Below are 10970 nucleotides of genomic sequence, written 5' to 3'. Positions count from 1 at the left end.
CCCAGTTAAATCATGAGAAAAAATCAAGAGGGGAATCGAACTCGTGATGTACGCCTAACCCACACTTCACGTGCTCGCCCTTACCACTTAAGCAACCCATGGGTGGGTACGTCCTATTTTTAATTCATGCTTGTTTTGGTATTTCTTTTGTTATATTAGATTTTTTTCAATCTACATGTTCCTTCTAAATGGGAATGATGTTAACATTGATAATTGTAAAGAGTCATTCCCAATCGAAGCCATTCTATTAAGCTTATCACATGTGGTGATTTCATACATTCTTACCGACACGTTCATTTATGGTATTATTAGTTTGAGAATGTTTACTCATTTATCTAATTTTCATCATTTATGCTAGCTTCTTAATCAATGAGCTTATGACATTTGGATCCATTATCTACTCAATAAAATCAGATTAAACTCATTCTCATATTGTTGTCGTAGTAATTAAGTTCCGATTCGATAATTATTGAGTGGGGAGAACCCTGAGGGGGTGGCTCAATGCCAAATTCAAATCCAATAAGCGTGAGAGTCCATAAGTTGTGTTTGAAATCCAATATTAGCCATATTTCCTCAGGCCCACCTGCGATGGTGTTCCCTCACTTACCTAGTGCATATGATGTGCTGGCGTTTCACGTGCCCAGAGGAGGGTCCCATATGCCTTGGTTCCGCCCTGGCTTGTTCGGTCCCCCTAATAGAACGTAAGTCTAGACACCCCATCATAAAATAAAATAAAATAATTGAGTGGGGTTTTAATTCGGCCAAATTTGATAAAATTTTGTAGAAAAAAAATTCGGTAAAGTTATGATTTATTAATCTGATTGCTGAAAACGTTGGTGCTTGTGTGTATAGCTGTAAATGGGCCAGGCCGGGCTGACAGTTTGTTGATCGGACTTGGATAATTTACTAGGACTATTTAGTTATAAAGTTCCCATTCACATTTAGGGTTGGATTCGGGTTTCGGAGCAAAGCCCACCAGCAACCCAGTTGGACCCGGTAATCTATAATTGTTTAATATATGATATATGAATATGATTATATGAGAAAACTTGCGGGCTGTCGTGGTCCAATCCATAAATATGCCCAAGTATTTGGACCGATCCGGACATTAGATGGCTTGGACTATCCAGTCCATAAATAGGTCGACAGTTTTGCGTGTAGGGCTGCTAATGAATTGGGTTTGGGGTGGGGTTCAATCCGGGACCAATCTGATATTTTATTGGACTAGTAAAATGCACGTGCGTTGCACGTGAAATACATGTTTAATTAACATGAAATTATAAGTTTATAAAAATTTAAAATTATTTGTACCTAATTTAGTCTATCCTAAAAAAGTTCTAAATTTTTATTTTTATTTTTATTTTTTTTAGAGAGGTTTTCAACGTTTTACCAACTACATGAGACATTCTGATATGCATTACAAAGGTTCATGATATTCTTTTTATTTGGAATTAATCTAATCTCTGTTTTGAATAAATAGCGCTCACTCTTTTAAGTATGTTTGTGCCATTGTTTCACATTTGACAAATCAGTTGAATCTTTCTTTTGAGCGATAATTCATATTTGATTGAGATTATCATAGCAACTCCAATATATCTGATGTCATGTATTCTATAAATTACGTATCTTCATAGAATTATTCTTTGGATTAGAATTATCCTTTGGATCACTAACTAAATTTATGAATTGGGAGAAAGATACTCTTGCGAATAGGATTTGGTGGATTAATTAGCTTGTGGGATCATGACTAATGTAATCCCACTCTTCTCCAAAATATCTTTTTTTCCTACTAAATTGTGTCAGTTATAGATACCTGATTAGATTGAGATTTAAAATCAATTGCATCCTTCATTTTTTAATAATGAAATTCAAATCATCATCATTTTGTGGGAGAAAAATATAAACATTGCTCCAAAAAAGCTTTTAAGGAACCATTCTTTATGCAAAAATTACAATCCAAGAAGGCATGAAGTTAGACGAACAAATTTTTCAAACAAAATATCCAAAAAATAGTTAGACAAACAAGGGTATGGAAGTCATTATACCAAAGGGACAAAAAAATCTCACATTTTATGGTCCGTATTTTGTACAAAGACTAAAACAGAACATGAATGCAAATAAATAAAAAGGTCATTTCCAAATTCAATTTTTTCATCAATGAAATCTAAATAAAAAAGAGTATTATAGATTTGAGAAAGAGAGCACCTACTCAAAGGAGACAAAGACCTCATTGGGATTCCTTTCCCTATCCCTCTGCATTAGAAAATGAAAACCTATATTTAGAGACAAATCAAAACCCACAAAAGTTGACAAGAGAAACAAAATACCTCAGATATTTTTTAAAGAAGAATTAGAAGGAAAAAAAAAATTGTGAGAGAGTTCATTCGACTTAAAAGACAGAATTACTCTTGATGTTAACAGCGACATTCCGAGAAGCTCAAACCTAATTATTGGTGCATATAGAATCAACCATTTGTTGCTTTATTTCTAATGTAATTCTAAATAAAGCAAATTGATTCATGAGTACCTCACAAAACTATTGTTATATGCAAAAATTGAAATAATGATTGATTAAAGTGAGATATAGGCCATTGACATTGGGTTTTCGATAAAAATCCAAAACCAATAGACAAATGTCTCACAGAGCCAATAAATACAAACTAAGGTAATCATGGGAAAAAAATATGAACTTCTAACAAATAACCACATTTTTTCCTATGTTTGAGTGTAATGATTATAAACGGTTAGCTAACACTTTCTTTTTTTGGCTATGATAGGCTGCACGTACAAACCACCCTTACCATCTCAGCTAGCCCCTAATGGTAAGGGTTAACCAACTCATAAGACATGAACTATCATAATAATTTCATTAAAATTACTCATTTTTTTATTTAAAAAATAATATATATATATATATATATATATGTAGGAAAATGTTTGGCACCCACCAAAAATCAACCCATTCCGAAATCTCTAACCTCATGTTTACAAGTTGAAAAATTGTGGATCGTCCATTTTTTGGAAACCATTTTTGATGGGGTTAGAAGTTTTGGAATGGGCTGATTTTTTGTAAGGATGATCTCCTCCGTAGGACAAAACATGTAGGGTAAAGCGTAGGGTGCCGAACGAGACCCATATATATATATATATAAAACATGAGGGATTTCTTGCAGAATCCTTAAAAAAAAAAAAAAAAAATTCTACAATGACTCTTACAAAAGTTCCTTGTTGCAGAAGCAAATGGCACCCATGCAAAACAATCATATGGAAACTTTATGTAGATACAAAGATTCATAAATCTTCTTGGTGCCTAGTTGTATTCAAAGAATACAAAATCTAGATCGATTGTATTCATTTTTGAAATTTCAATGCAATTTATAAATCCAAAGATGAAAATTCCTAATAATTTTGACACAAAAACAATATAAAAAAGGACACTTAAAAAAGGACACTTCTTGGAGAAAATTTCCATTAGTAATACTTCTAACAGAAAAAAATAGTTTTCAAAATATATTGTTTTGAAGAACCAAGGGGCAAGCCTATGGTTTGGAGCTATTTTATAATTTACAATTACAACTTAAGAAATGTGAATTGTAAATTGAAAGTTTGGGTTCTAATGATTCATGGAAAATTACTCGTGTAAAAATATATGATCCTGACTCCATAAACACAAAATTCAACAATCAAGTTTTTCCCTCAGGATCATATGTTTTTTCAAGAATCAATTTCCATGAGTTACATAACCTATAGACTAATATTAGAACTTAAAATGAGAACAAATGCTCAAGTTCATATCTTATTACAAAAGTTATAGAACTAAGTTCAGTGAAAATATTAAAATTGAAGAAGATAATGGACTAAGCCCATAGCTTTATTAAAATTGATGAGGTGGTTTCCTTTTACGAAATAGTCAAACATGTTTTCAGAATCAAGGACATAATGGAAGGAAAAATAACAAAACTTACCATTAATTACATGGTGTTTGTGATAGAAGTTACAACCAAAATATAAAGAAATATAAATAAACAAAAGGGAAATATAGACAAACAAAAGGGTAATAACCTCACCTCTCTCAACAATCAATTCATTGTTTATTAGTACCTAAACGTGAGATAACAAAAGTCGATAGTTTAGTGTAGAATTGAAATTGTACAAGGCTGTCCAACAAAAAAATGATATTAAAAGAGAAATTAGTGTTATAAAAAATCCCATAAATAAAAGGTAATTATCAGTGAATGCGATTACACAATATACAGTTAGAAAGAACATTGTCTACACATCAATTCATTGTCCGACATACTCAATAATAGATAACTCATCATATCATGAAGATAGCTCTGCCCAAACACTTTGGAACATGAGGCCTACAGTTCATGGATTAGAGGTATACTTTTGGAGGAGTTTGTGTTTAAGGAGGAATATTTGTTTAGCTAAGGTTGTAATCTAGGCGGGTTGTCTTCATTCTTGAATTCATCTTCTTGCTCTAAAAAAAATTATAATTAGTAAAAAAATATTAATTGCATAAAAAATTTTCTAAAAAAATCTGCTTCAAGAAAAATGATAGAGGGAGGATGGAAAAGCCCCAAATCCAATAAAGCCTGTTCAAATTGCCACAAAAATACAGATAAACATGAAATATGGAAACTAATTTTTCACTTGTAATAACAGAGCATGTAGGAGGAATTGATGATTGGGATCACTGGCCAATAGTAATAAGGATGGTAACTTAGATACAGATAAGTTCTCCTAATAAAAATTAAGGCTATTCCAGATTCGTTTCTAAGGTGATAAGTACATTTGTTCATCAATGAAGTTGTAAGTGCAAAAAAACCTAGATCATAAATAAAACTTTATTCTTGGTAACGGCATGTGAACAGTTATAATTGAAATTTAATTTTTCAAATGAGCTCTCCATTTAAAAAGAAAGATTAATTTTTTAATCTTTGTTAATATTTAGCATTCTCTCAATAAGATGTTAACATTGATCTCTAGATATAATATCAATTTCACTTAATTTGTAGGTAGTATTTCCTATGACAAAAATGACAAACATGCCAAGAAGAAAGATAAGTAGAAAGAAAAACCCTCATACCTCCTTGTCTATTCTCTTCCAAGCTCTAGACATCTCAAACAATGATTTGGAGCATATGGGGCAACAATACCTTGGAATGAAACTCGGAGAAACACTTAATGACAATAAGACTATTCAAGAATGCAAACACCATTAACAATGGTAGAATTGCTTAACATTCGGTAAATCTTTTGATTAAGCAAACTATTAAAGGAAGGATATTGAATTATGTTATTCCCACTCAAAAATGTTGCCAACCAACCACTTTCATGGTAAAGACATTGTTTTAATATTTGATGAAAAGGGATAAACTCTGAAAGTTGCCAAATAAACTTTGTTGTCATCACCCAAAATAAGAAATCTAATTTTATTAAAGATGCAAATTATGTTACATGGATTTCAAAGCAACCCATTGAAAAATAAGAACAAAATATTCACAAAAATATCGAATAATTTGAGCACCACTTATAGATTTTCTTTATTTGCTACATCTAAAATTCTAAATACAAAACCTAAAATAGCCACTAAAGAATCAGGAAACAAATAACCTGTAAAATGACGTAACTTGGAAAATTTGAGAGAAGATAAATTGACGGACCTTCTTATCAGCTCTGATGCTGCCTGTACCACCAAAAGAAAAAAGAACAAAGTAGAATAAGAAAAATTAAACAAATTAGAAATTAACAAACCAGAATCAAAGAGATTTAGAAATTAACAAATTTAAGTTCTAAAAGTTGAAGCTAAAGCTCAACTTTTGCCTACAAACGCCTTTTTTTTTTCTCTTGATTCTCTAATGGATTCCGACTCAAGATTTGTCCTCTGCAACTCCTCTTTCAAACAGAGAAACAAATTAACATAAAATGAATTTTTTTTAATTAAAAAAAGAGAGACATGGAATTGAGGAAGGAGACTTATGGTAATTGCAAAGCTTCTTGATGAAAGTCATGGGTTTCCTCTTAATACGGCGTTGGAATCTTTTATGAGTCCTAGCATGGAAAAGCTTCACCAACTCATCGTTCCCATGTTGAGCAATAGAGAATCCAATAGAAATCGTGATGATTGAATAAGAGAGAGAAGACACGAAAGTTTTCAAACTCAATATGGTCATTAGGGTTTTTAGATGTGGAGATCTGGTCCTCAGTTGGATTACAATAAAGGTGGCAATTATAATTTTCTTCTTCTTGTAGGAGAAATTATTGAATCGATTGAGAATGAGATCAAGAGAATCACAGGTAAAATGAAGAGTTTCGAGTGTAAATGGAGAGCGTTTAGAAGATGAAACGGGATTGTATGGTTTTGGTCTCACAAAGAGATGCGGGGGAGGTGGAGAGGGGATGAGACGTTTCAAATGAAAAAGAAGAGTTTTGAATTGGGACATATAAGGAAATAATATATTAAAGAAAGATATTTTTATCAATCAAAAAAGTCGTACGATGAATCCTCTTTTTATATAAGTAATAGATGCATTCTCTGCAGGTCGAAGAATATATATATATATATAATATGAGTAAAGAGAAGTGAGCAACAAATATAATATAGGAAAAAAGTGTTTGATTGAGAGATTGAATAAATTAAGAGAATCAACAAGGCAGTTTGGTAGAGTCCCATACTTGCAAAAGTTAGTGTGACATCCAAACGATGGAAAAAAAAAATATGTTAAGGGAACATCCTAAGGCGTGTTTTGGTTGAAGTTCAATAGAGTTTGTTTATTTGTTTCAACTTTTTGAATGTGACATCCAAACGATGAAAAAAAAAATTGTTATGAGATGTGTGTTGCTGGCAGCAACATACGTATTAAAAAAAAAATTGAGGTGTTTTTGTGTTGGCAATATGTTGTGTGTGGCATCAATATGATAATATAAAATAGAGTGGAGGTGTATTTATGTTTCTATGTTATTTCTACTTGCAATTTATGGAGTTAGAAGTCTATGGGTGTATAACTTTACAGAAAAACTGATTTAGGAATTAAACTCATTCTCAAGTAATGATGTGGGATTACATGTAATTGATCATGAAAGTTAGTGAGGGAGTGGTTCTGTAGACATAGTTTCAAAGGATCTATTACATTCAAGTAATTGTTATTAGAAAATTATGATACATAAATGGAACTAATACAAAACTATCCATTATGAATCTATAAGCCATTATAAATAAACACTGCCATAAGAAGATGGAAACCATATAATAAAAAATTTCTTTTATTTTTCGTAAAATTGACAAAAAATAAATAGGGAAACAAGTTTGAGATCTCGACATATGCAAATCAGAAATCAGAAATTATAAAAAGAAAAAATTAATGAAAAAAACATATCTCAGACATTTTATCAGACAGTTGGCATGCATATACTTAATTATGAAAAAAAATTAAATATTCAAATATTTATATTTAGTTATTAAACTAAAAAGATGACCGGAAAATAATAAATTAGGAGACGTAAAAAAAACCTTATCACATATGCTAGAAATCCTATGTAAAAAAAAAATTAGAGAAACAATTTTGAGTTCTCAACATATGCAAATCAGAAACAAAAATTATAAATGAAAAAAATTAATGAAAAAAAACATATGTCAGACATTTTATCAAACAGTTGGCATGCATATACTTAATCATGAAAGAATTAAATATTCAAAATGCATATATTGTAAAGAGATCAATAAAAGAGAAACTAAAAGAAAGGAAAAACAAAAAAATCAGAAAATCAGAACTTGTGTTTAAATCTCTTACCAAAAAATTGGTGGATGGGAGGTCGAAGTTGATTGATGTTGATGAGAAGATTGGGTGAGAAAGAAGATGAGAAGATTGGGTGAGGAGATCTGAATTTTTAATTTAACTAAGTATAAGTATGTATACATTCGAAGCAACGTGATCTTTGAAGACGGTTGCACTCGAAAAGATGCAAAACGGTTGTAATCGAAACGATTGGAAGCAAAGAGATGCAAAACGGTTGCAACCAAGGAGTTGAAAAGAAATACACTCCTTGCGAGGAAGAAAATGATGATGACGATAATCACAGAGAAGACGAGGAATTCGTCCATTAATGATTTGGAGAGAAGAAAGGTCAGGTTGGGAGAGAAGAAGATGAAGAGGTCCAAAGAGAAAGAAAGGGATGTAAATGGTATTTTATAAAAGAAAAGGATATTTTATAGGATGAGTTTTTTGTGGGATATAAAAGAGATTTATAATAATATATGAGGGTATATTTGTAAACAAAAAAGTCGTACGAATGAATCTCCTTTTAATATAGGTAATAGATTGGGTTCTTATCGAACCGGTTTTATTGGATTTTAATATTTGGATTCAAATCTGATTCGACAGATCAAGTCTTATTTGATAAACAAAACCATTATGTATAAATTATAAACAAGCATAATATTCTTAGTTCTTTTTTAAGTACCATAATAATGTCTTCTTTATTGCCTTCTAGAGAATGCTCTGGGATTATTTTGATTATTCCATCAATGAAACTTGTCGAAGAACCCTTTTTTTTTTTTTTTTTTCAAATTAGTAAACACGTATATACATCTATTTTGCCGACAATTCTAATATTTAGTCTAACAATCTCTGTGATCTTTTTGTTTCTCGGGAGTGTACCCAAATCTAAGTTGAATGAATTAAATAAAATTAGTTAGAGATTGAGAATCTATAACCTAACGATTAGGCTATCTTTGGATTCAGAGAAGTGGAGAGAAGAAAAATTCATTAAGAGAAGGGAAGAGAATAGAAGAGAAGAAAAACTTAATTTCTCTCCACAATGTTTGGATTGACAGGAGAGAACCTAGGACAACTTTGGAGTTTTAAAATATATTAAAAGAGATCTAGGGGTAAAGTTGGAATTATAAATTCTTTTAAAAAGGGTTTCTCTCCGATTCTTTTCTCTTTTCTCCTCACTAAACAATCCAAATAAGATAAATAGGGAGAAATTTATTTATTTTCTCATCTCTTTTCTCCATTTCTCTCAATTCAAATACAATGTTAAGGTGATAAAATTCACGAGATTCTTTCATTGTATGACCAAATTAAGGAGATCAATTGGCAATAATACTTCCAAACTCTAAGATGAGACTGTGGAGGAAGAGAGCATAATAAACTCGATAAATTGTTTGGCCTTATGAAAGACTATAATCGAAACAACATTTATTCAGACTTGTTAAATCAATTGATGCATACTCGATGAATCATCATTTTACAATCTTTTAAGGATAATGGTTTGTGTGATGTTTTTCTGGTGCCCCCCTCTAACACACACCCCCATCGCAAAAATCATAGATCATTTGCCTTGGGATACGCATAATCATAAAATCTTTTTCTTGTGTATCCCAAGACAAATGATCTACGATTCTGTGATGGGGGCGTGTGTCAGAGGGGGGGTGTCATATTATCACAACTCTAATGGTTTAGATTATATTGTTTAGATGACTTTGTTGGAGAGAACTCGATCATTTATAAGATGCTTTTTTTGTTTATCTTTACTTATGAATCCATGCCATATAAATGTACCAAGTTTAAGGTTGATACCTTTGCCCTAGTTTGGATACCATGAGTTAGTGGGTCCAAATTATGAGTGTCCCACAAGTAACTCAGCATAGCAAGAAGTAGTGGTCCTAGTTAAAATTTTGAGACAATTTGCACTAAAATAACAACTTCAAATGTCTGACATGGGATTTTCTAAGCATTTACATCAAGCACAACCATCAGATATGTTGAAAAGCAAGCCCATGGCACCAAATTCAAGTTCTTCTTTCTTGAATTGTGAAGGAAGTCCTAGAACATGTAGGCTACAACTTGTACAGTTATCTTGGAATGCACCCTAATCAAACACTAAAGAAATAAAAACAACCTAACCCCATTTGCAAACATAGTAGCCCAAGTACGGATTTGTCAAAATAAGCTTAAAATCTGCATTCTTAGATGGACATCTGTTATGTTTTTCCCCCTTAAAACCCAAATGCCAATAAACCTTACTGTACTTGCTAAACATTCTTCGTTGCAACGACAAGATTGTCTAGACTTTCTAAACAATTTTGTTTGAATAAAAGAAATAATTTTCATTCGTAGCTCGCTATAATTAATATGGTTGCACTATTATTATTATTATTATTATCATCTATTTGTACGTTTCTTAATGCAAGTTTCACCTTTCAAGAGAATTCGGTGATTAATTAGTCGATTTAACACGTAACTTGTATTCAAAACTAAGGTTTATGCGTCCTTAGTCATGATCATTGATTGAACAAAGCGGCATTAACACACTCTCTCTTTTTTGGGAAATTATACGTAATTTTATCATCCCAATTACTTTATAATCAAAATATTTACAAAATATCCTTGCATAATAATCAACAAATCGTTTCTTTTTGTACTAAAAGATGCAACTAATCTCAAGTTTAGGTGGGAAATTACACGAGTGGGTGGCTTTTTTTGGGATCTAGACGATGATGATTATTATTATTACTGTTAGTTTAAGTGATTTCCAAAGTCCAAACAATAAATAATTTTGTCCTCGAGAGTCAAGAGGGCGAACTTATAATTCGGAGTGAACTTGTACCCATTACCAAACACCTAACTATGAAAACCTTATAGTATTTTTTTTTTTTTGGGTACTAAACGACACAATCCCTAAAGTGTCTCATATGTCATGAAATGTGAGAAAGGCTCACTTCCACGGCAACATACAAAAAGAAACCACATTTGAAAGGTGTGGTTGAAAGAAGCCCTGAAATCCATGAAATCAATCTCCATCACAAGCCCTGAATTCACAGATGAGATTGGGCACAACTCACCTTATCCTCTCTCTCTCTCTCTCTCTCTTCACTTACATATAATTAATAAAAATCAATATCTTATAATATCTATCTCACATCAATAGTATCTTTGATTTTCTCCATTTTAGTATTTCAC

General features: G+C 31.6%; 1 long non-coding RNA gene across 3 annotated transcripts; it reads right to left on the bottom strand.

Annotated features, from left to right (window-relative positions):
• Positions 1–2013: 2013 nt before the first annotated feature.
• On the bottom strand, positions 2014–8188 carry LOC147403931 (uncharacterized). 3 transcript variants are annotated; one of them, XR_015177661.1, is made up of 3 exons: positions 7797–8188; positions 4068–5692; positions 2014–2253 (listed from the first exon to the last, which is right to left on the bottom strand). It is a non-coding gene; the product is annotated as an uncharacterized LOC147403931 (long non-coding RNA). The 3 variants fall into 3 exon arrangements; XR_015177660.1 differs by having other exon boundaries at positions 2014–5692; XR_015177662.1 differs by lacking the exon at positions 7797–8188 and adding an exon at positions 5788–7417 and having other exon boundaries at positions 2014–5692.
• Positions 8189–10970: the final 2782 nt, after the last annotated feature.

The sequence above is a fragment of the Akebia trifoliata genome, chromosome 4, assembly GCF_017979445.1.
Source record: "Akebia trifoliata isolate Shusen 1 chromosome 4, ASM1797944v1, whole genome shotgun sequence".
Lineage (NCBI taxonomy): Eukaryota > Viridiplantae > Streptophyta > Magnoliopsida > Ranunculales > Lardizabalaceae > Akebia > Akebia trifoliata.
Note: the sequence above shows the minus strand (reverse complement) of the source record. Positions and strands in the feature narration are given on the sequence as shown.